The sequence below is a fragment of the Adiantum capillus-veneris genome, chromosome 1 (genome assembly GCF_014529385.1).
Source record: "Adiantum capillus-veneris isolate H3 chromosome 1, ASM1452938v2, whole genome shotgun sequence".
Lineage (NCBI taxonomy): Eukaryota > Viridiplantae > Streptophyta > Polypodiopsida > Polypodiales > Pteridaceae > Adiantum > Adiantum capillus-veneris.
This window is the reverse complement of record NC_140931.1, coordinates 185,793,521-185,802,542: the sequence shown is the minus strand read 5'-3', so window position 1 is coordinate 185,802,542 and position 9,022 is coordinate 185,793,521.

The following is a 9,022-nucleotide window of genomic DNA, read 5'->3' as shown; positions in this document are numbered from 1 at the left end:
CAGTGAGACAGTTAACAACTTGTGGTTGTCAGATACTTCTTAGAGAGGAATCTTCCCAGATGCATTGCGGATCACTAGTGATTTCCAGAGGAGCCTGTAGTGGCTTGGTATATCCTATGCATGTGTTTGAGGTTCAAAATGGCATAGTTTCGATTTTGTTTGCTGGCATGATTTGAGTGAGAGACGAGATGTGTCTTCTTCGCAGGTGAGCTCCACCATGCTTACGAGACAGAGCATTTAGCTGTGCAAGACGTGCCAGTGGACTCTGTAGAGACAAAGATAGAGCAACATTGCTCTAGTGAGACACAACAAGTGTTGTCAGAGTTTGTGCAGATAGAGGTATAGCAGGTCTGCTCCATACAAACACAGATAGAGATGATAGACATGGAATTCTTTGATATGCTTATGTTAGAGGTTGATGAGTTGGTGCCTGGATACACAATTCCAGCTATGGATGAGGGGGACATAGCCATCCCAGTGTCGGCGTTGACACATCCATATGCGATGAGTAGTCTTGATGGTGTAGTACATGCAGATAGCACAGAGAAGGCGAGTAAAACCAAGTTTGTGTAGATTTCATCAGTGTTCGGACGTCTCATGTTTGACTTGTTAGTGTCGACGTCCGACCTAGCAGCTGCAGTGGGAGCATTTACAACTGGATTGTTAGGCATACGATGATTGACACTATCATGACGCTTCATGGAGCTTTGAAGACCATACAGAGTTGTCTATGAGATTTACATGCAGGCTCTAGCGTGGATATGCACGCTCGCCTACCACTAGAGCCAATACAATTATTGACACTATCATGATGCTTCGTGGAGCTTTGAAGACCATACAAAGTTGTTTGAGAGACTTACATGGAGGCTCTAGCGTGGATACACACGCTCACCTACCACTAGAGACATTACGACTGCATGTAGATTCATTAAGTGAGCCAGTGGCATAGGTTGAGAGAGTCTCTCACCTAGTTTCTTGTACATACTAGTAGTTTAGCTAGTAGGTCTCACTTATCGACACATCGCCTTTAAATGGGAGATTGTTGGGGTAAAGGCGCTGCGCCTTTGCATGGGGCCATATGTCCGGTGTCCGACTGCCCGCCCACCGTGTGTACATACCCTTATTCATTATACACGAGCTCCTCACTCATAACACTCCCTGAGGTTGTTCCACTCACATTCTTGTGCTCCTCCCCTTCCCCGCACGCACTACACCGCATTGCGCATGCACGCATCCATGCACACGTGCCCTCACAGGACCTGTTTGGGTATGGGTTTTATAAGCCCTCTCTTCACACTTATATCCAACAACCCATCGATAATGGCTCGGTCAGTCAACTGCATGACTGGGACCTTGAGATCATCCCAAAATTCTCTGAAGAACTTAACTGTTAGCCCATCCCAATCGGGGGACTTTTCCTTGCCAAGAGCTTGCAGTGCTAGTGAACATTCATCTTTAGAGAATGCCACTTGTAGGCAGTTGGCTTCCAATTGGGGAACCTTCTTCTTGACACTCTCAAGCCAAAGTTTTGGCCTTTGACCACCATGACCAAGTTACCCTTTTTGATTATTTAGAAATCATTGCCAAACATTGTAGTGTTTACAAGATCATCAAGCTATCCTGCTGAAACGAAGCTCTTAGTTAGCTTTGGCACATGTCTAACACCTCGCAACATGAACTGAACCATGTGTAGAAGCATAGCTAAAGAACCATTCCTTGTCAGGAGTAACATGAAAACTGGCACCTGAATCAATGATCCAATTCTGCACATAGCATTCTTCACGAGCTTACAATGCCTCTTAACTCAAATCACAAGTGAAACCTAGTACATCTGACAGCTACATCACATCAAGAACAACATCAACATGTGGAGACTCAACAAAATTGGGCTCCTCTATCCTTAGGAGGTGCAAGACTTACGACAATGGCTTTACCCTTATCTCTTTGCAATAAACAACAATCCTTTTTCATGTGTCCTTTCTCTGTGAAAATTGTAGCATTCAATGTTCCTCTTGTCATGTCCACAACTCTTGCTACCTGCATTCTTGTGATCTTGAGAACAACCACAACTACGACCTCTTTGTCGTTGATGGTTTTAGAAATATACTAACTAGGCTTAGTTAACTCTAAGTTAATTATCAGAGCTGAAAAACAATATTAGGAAGCCAAGGAAGTCATATCAAAAATTTTAAAGTAATTTTTATAATTAATTAGATAAACATTAGTTGTTTTTTATTGTAAAACTAATAGAAAACCTAGCAAACTTAACTTAATAAATATCAAGATAATTATTTAATTTAGAAAACATTGTGAAGAACACAAGGTAATTAACTTATAAATTAAAGAGAGAAATTAGTAAATAATTTTAGTAATTATATGGTAATTATCAGATTTAAAAAACATTGTTACCAAGCTGGGATAATTAGCCTATGAACAAAAAATTAGTTTAGCTATTTAATTGAGCTTAAATTGTTTGATTTTAGCTGTAACTTAAAGGGGGGATTTAGTAATTTACCTTAGATTGTTCCCTGATAATTATCAAGATTAGAAAACATCATTTAAAATATGAGAAAATTAGCTCATGAATAGAAAACTAGTTTATCTATTTAATTAAGCTAAAGTTATCCCATAGGGCCCTAACCAATCTATTTTTAGATTTGGCTAGTAATACTAAGTCACCTCACTGGAACTCTCTGATTTTGATTCTACTGTCATGCCAATTCTTCCTTCTTTGTTGTACCACTTCTTGTTCCAATAAAGCCCTCTTTTTAATCTCATCCAATTGTAGCACATCATCTAGTCGTTGCTTTAAGTTCTGATTGAAATCCATCCCATACTCAATTGCCAATCATAAAATTGGAATTACAAATTCCATGGGCACTACTGCTTTTGTTGCATAAACTAGTTTAAATGGAGTCATTCCTATAATGACTTTGTAAGCAATGTGATATGCCCATAATGCTGTCTAAAGTCTGGCATCCCACTGATGTGGTTCCTTTTCAACAATCTTAGTGAGAATGGTTTTGATCGTTTTATTCTTGCTTTCAGTGTGGCCATTGCATCTGGGATAATATGGCATCGATTTCCGGTGTTTGACTAAAAATATCTACATGAGGATTTTCATTGTATCATTAATGAAATGAGTGCCCTAGTCTGACACTATTTCAATAGGACATTGGCAAATGATATTCTCACAAATAAATAAGGAAGTAGACCTAGCAGTGTTATCTAGAAGTTCTTTAGCCTCCACACATTTGCTGACATAGCATGTAGCCATAATGATGTATGTGTTCTTTCTGAGAGTTACCTTCTTGAATGGTTCCAGGAACTCAAGTCCCCATTTCATGAAAACTCCCAATGGTAGAACTGGAGTCAGAGGTGTCATATCAGCTACTATAGGTCTACCCATCCTTTGGCATATATCACAAGTTTTGCAAAAAGTTCTGACATCAGCCCTCATCAATTGCCACCATAATCCTGCTTGAAGGATTTTCTTGTATTTAATATCAACTGAAAAATGACTGCCTGCATTGCCATTATCTGCCTCATCCCCCCTATTGTCTGAATATTCCAAATTAAAGGCTTTAATGAGCTTGTGATACAATATGAGCCGGCAAGCTGGGTAATGGTAATACCATTTCCTACCTGCATCCTTTAGTGTTTGAAGAAAATACTCCCCCCATTCATCTTCTTCAATATCTTTCAATTTTGCATACTGCTCAAAAGCTTGTACATGTACATCCGGGTCATCTTTTTCCTCCTTTGAATATTGGTAAGGAAAGTTTTAGGTTAGTGGAATGTTCCTTGCTTTTGCTGATTCTAGTTTTGTGTAATGGCTTCTTGTCACATGACTTTTTCTTATCATACTGATCAGTATCAGCCTCACAATTCTCTATCTCTGTCTCTCGGAGATTGTCTCTTCTATTGTCTTCTTGGTTTCCTTATGTGATGAGCGATGAGTTTTTTTGACTCATGAGCCCTATTCCTCCTTACGTCCCTTTTAGCTCTCCTTTGCCTGGAATGACTAGAATGATGTGAATCCCTTGATTTGTAGTGCCTCCTCTTAGATCGACCTCAGTTTCATTCCCAGTGTGGGATTGGTTTCATAGCCTACTTCAATCTCCTCTAGAATTGGACTGCCTCTCTCTTGGTTTTCCATAAAGCGAGTTGCTGATCATCAATCTCTTGTGCTTGATCTAGGTGGCAACATGGACATACACTAGCTTTAATACCAGCTCGGAGGTAGTTCATCTGTCCTAGAGCAACTTAGCTCAAACCACCATGATTGCAAAAATGGAATGAATTGTATGTGTTCAATCGTTTATTTTAGGTTGGTACTTAGAACTAGAGATGTCAGACTCAAAATATTCAGAGAGCACTTTAGTCTACTAGAAGACAGGACTGGAATTGAAAATAGAAACACTGGAACTGAAGAGACGAGACACTATAAGTGAAATTGAAAGTGGGATTGCTTTTAGATATTCAGATTACAACTAGTGAGCATCAATTATGCCAGTAGTTGGCTTTGGAATTACAGAAAGAGAAAGCGCACAACAAATGATTACAAAGTGATACAAAGAGCACAAGTAGCTCAAAATCTAGGCGTCTAAGGATTTTAGGGAGTCAAAAGTCCTACAAATGAGTATTTATAGCGACGCCTTCTACAACCCTTTTGAAGGTCTATTAGTCCAAGCCAACATAGTCGCTCAGTTCACTCGGATCACAGACATTGGAGAAGCAACAATTCAACTACTGAAGAGTAGTAGGCAAGGCTTGCATGAGGATGTGCAACGGCTAGGAAAGGGGGAGTGTTTGATAGATGCAGCTGACGGGCGCCCTCCTAGTAGCCGCGAACAACTTGCCCTAGCCTAAACTTTTGATGTAATCCATATTATTTTTCCCAAAAATCCTTGAAAAAAAATAATTTGAATTTTGAGCCGAATGCAGTAAATTCTGAGATGTATTTCTATTTATGAGCCTAAAAGCCTTGTAAGCCGGCCATTGGCCATATGAAAAGCCCTAGGTATAAAGCTCAAAATCCTTAGTCTGAAAAGACATCTTCTTGTAACATTATCTAAAAAAATTTGAAGAGTTTTTGTATGTACGACTCTGAGCGGCTACTCAATAACAGCTTGTGATTGATTTTTCTCTTCATCTGGTAATCAAAATTTTGGTCCAAGAATTGCATTGCGTTCCTTGTCGCTTGCATAGTGTCCCTCGTCTCTTGCTCTTTCATTTAAGTATAATCATTCCCAGTTTTGCTGTGGTTCACGACTATTTGTTTGTGAGCTAAATCGACAGATTTGAGTGCCAAAATGGTTGTTTTTTGACTTTTTGCCTATAGGAGAGTGTTCCTAGACCTTAGGGAGACCTATTTGGACTGTTTTATTGTGGGCTGTTTTGTTATAGTTTTTAAGCCCCGGTCCATGATGGATAGGGATTTTGGTACCTTTGGTGAATGACCTTCAGACTTTGTAGGATAGTGCCACTAGGCCTTTTATAGCTTCTCCTAAAGTTTCGTATTGCAATCTAAGTTCACTTGGTCGACGAAATGGCGTGATGACCTAGAGCAGTGAGATTGAACATGGGCAGATTTTTGAGACTAGAGATTGATAGTTTGTTGGTTGTGTTGACAACTTATTTCACTAGGTTCACGTGTTGAGTTTGACACCCTCAAAGAGTCTCTGTGCCCACATCTGGATCACTTTCTTGAATATTGGCAGCATGTTAGTGCCAGATAGCTATGCTATGTATGTCCTATCGCAATGACCTGCTAATAGAAGGGTTTAGACAACACCATTGCAAGTTGTTTCATAATTTATAGCTATAGCAAGATCCAAACACAAACCTTGATGTATCAAGAACATTTGATGTAATCTCAACCTTCCACAATATGAATCATTTTTGCAACAAAATAAAATACTTTGCTAGATATTGAAACAAAATCAATCTAACTTTGATGTGGAAACAAATGCATTCTAACTATTTTAGTCATCTCAAAATGTTACAAAGTACTTTGGCCTCTTAGCCTTGCCCAAAGGTCCCTTAGCCTTGTGCCTTAGTCTCTTCAAACAACGTGTCTCGTCATCAACATCCATCGCAAGCACATTGAGGTCAAGCAATTGAGTCTCCTCATCTAGCCTTAGCCTGCTGAATGGATATATTGGAAACTTATGCGTAGGTCACACCAAAAGAAACAAGTTAAAGACAATTAGATGACCATTCAATGAGATTAACCAAACAATGACAAAGGTTGGAGATATGGGAGAGATCCTCTGTAGTAAGATATGCGGATTGGCAACTACAAAAAGAATGTGTGGGAAGGGTTTGAACAACACCATTGCAAGCTCTATCATAACTCTTTGCTATAGCAAGATCCAAACACAAATCTTGATGTATCAAGAATATTTGATGTAATTTCAACTTTCCATAATGTGAATGATTTTTGCAAAAAAATAATAACGTTTCTAGATATTGGAACAAAATCAATTTAACTTTGATGTGTAAAATGTTTATGGGGCTTATAAAAATTGATTAAAAGGTGTACAAACATCTCTCATAGCCATTTAATGCATATAATATGTTAATCGACCATTTTCAATACAAAAACAGGAATCAACAATCTAACAGTTAATTGTTTGTTGTGCTGACTGAGAATTGTAAACATAGAAATACAAAGAATGAGTATGACATAGGGTTTCAATCCTCGTCTCCTTCTTCATTCCACATTCAAAATGCTACATCCATTCTGGATAAAGTCCTTTTTATAATCTGAAGAGGTTTTGACACTTTTTACATTACAATTACTGACTACTGACTAAAAATAAGAAACTAATTAACTTTGGCTTTAACACCTGGCATAGTGCGGTGGTGGCTAGAAGTTTTTTCAAGAAAAAAACTGTTAACTTGACATAGATACATCCCTTGGCCCATTGAAGATAAGGTATTGGTAAGTAATTCCACGTGGATTGCAGTGCCTGGAACCAAATCCAAGGTGCAATCATATATGAAAATCACTCCCTCTACCCTTGGAAAAAAACAAAACCCCCTTAGTGTTTAAAAAGACTCTTCTATCAATGCCTGACTTTGGTAACTCCCCTAAGGGAACCTTCAAAGTATCAGAACATTTTGACATTTCCACATCAGGTTCTCGCGCTTTTCTTGTTACTTTAGGCTGATTTTTCTTTGAAGCCTCCTCTTTGTAATTAGGCAAATCTTCAAAGTCTCCTTCCTTGCATTTTCTTTTAGCACTTCCTAAACCACTTCTGCAGTTATTTTCCTTACCCTAGTTTCTTATTCAATAATTGCCTCAACATGCTCTTCAACTTCTTATCCCCCAATAGTTTTTCAATGAACTCATCTCTCCATAGCCATCGGTGGTCTCTGAACTGGTGCCACATTCAATGGATATCTATACATGGATGGTCCTTGAGGCCTCATTTGCACATACTTAGAACATACTGGATGTTTCCATCGTATTTAAGCTTATAATAGCATTGGTTCATCTCATGGTTTGTACATTTTTCTTCAATGGAACCTCATTCAAAGTTTTGTGTTGTCCCATAGGTTGTCGTTGAGGTGGACTTTGTCCTGGCCCTCTCATAAGATCCTTTGCATGTTTGTCATCATGTCATTCATGCACTTAAGCATGTCTTTCTATAGCATTGACATGAGCTACCACGATTGTTCCTACTTGTGATGGCACAATAGATGTGGTTCACTCACTCTGTGCACCCTTAACAATGCCTTCCTCGTTGAAAATCTTGCAAATATCACTCAAGCCAATCGCGTCCAGGCTACATGCTTCCTAAGTGGTGTGTTTTTCACTATACAAAATGGCATGCAAATCGCTGTTCAATAATTCTTCTAGAAACAGTGAGACATGTCTCTCTTTAGTTGGGATTTCCAACTTCGGACATCTGTTGATATATTTCTCGTTCAACTCACACAATCTTTTATTATTTCTCCTTGTTTTTGTTTAAAGCTGTAGATTTGTGCCACAATGCTATGCTTGATTCCCATTTTTGAGCAAGCATCAACATATCTCATGGCCAAAGTTGGTAGATTGGTTATTGATCTAGGAGGTATGGTCTAGAACCAAGTCAAAGCCATGCCCTTCTAAGGTCATTCCAAAGTCTATTATGCACTCAACTCTCAAAACTTGTATGAAGCTTGCTAAGTGCTCTTACGAATCTCCTAACTCGCTATATTTTTTGACCCATTTTTGGAAATCTGCTAGTCTGACTCTATGGTTGTGTTCCACATCCGCTCTTTTGGCTAGTGTTTTGCCCATTAGGCCTTCAAACTAGTTGTTTGGTAGGTGTCACTCGTTGTGTGGCCTCTCCTTGTCCTAGTGTCACTCATTCTTCCCCTGTCAAAGGTAGTTCTAGCATCTCTACCCCTATTTCAATCATTGAGGTGACTGCCTCTGGCTGTGCTTACTCTTGTATTGACCATGCTATCATAGGCTCTTTCATTTGGCCCCATGTTCTGTTCAATTTTAAGCATTGTTCCCATAATGACTTCTCGGATTGAATGTCCCTGGTATTTTTTCTGTTCAATCTCCTTTGGGGTCATCATAACAAAATTATTGTTCTAACAATCCCTAAAGAGGTGAGTGGGAAGTTCTTCTAAGCCCTTATCTTTTATCCATAAAAGATACACGATTTTCAAGGGTATCAACTACCCTGGTTTTGCATGAGCAGTCCATATCAAGTCTGTGATATTGTTGGCTTCCCAACAATAGACATTAAGCCTAGGGCTGTCAGCGGGTATGCACTTTAGAGGTTTAGTTTCTATCAAATCGTATCCCTCTAACTCTAGCACATGCAGTCCTTCCTTTACAACCTTGTTTGGAATTAGAGTGTCACTTCCAATCCCCATTTGTCTACTGAATCAAGATCCTATATCTTGAGGTATTGACCCCATCTTGATCCATGTAGAAAGTATCTTGTTTGTTCGCCCTAACCTCCTCTTCAAACTCAACAATATGATCATCTACCCTTACAACAAGTTCCTTGTT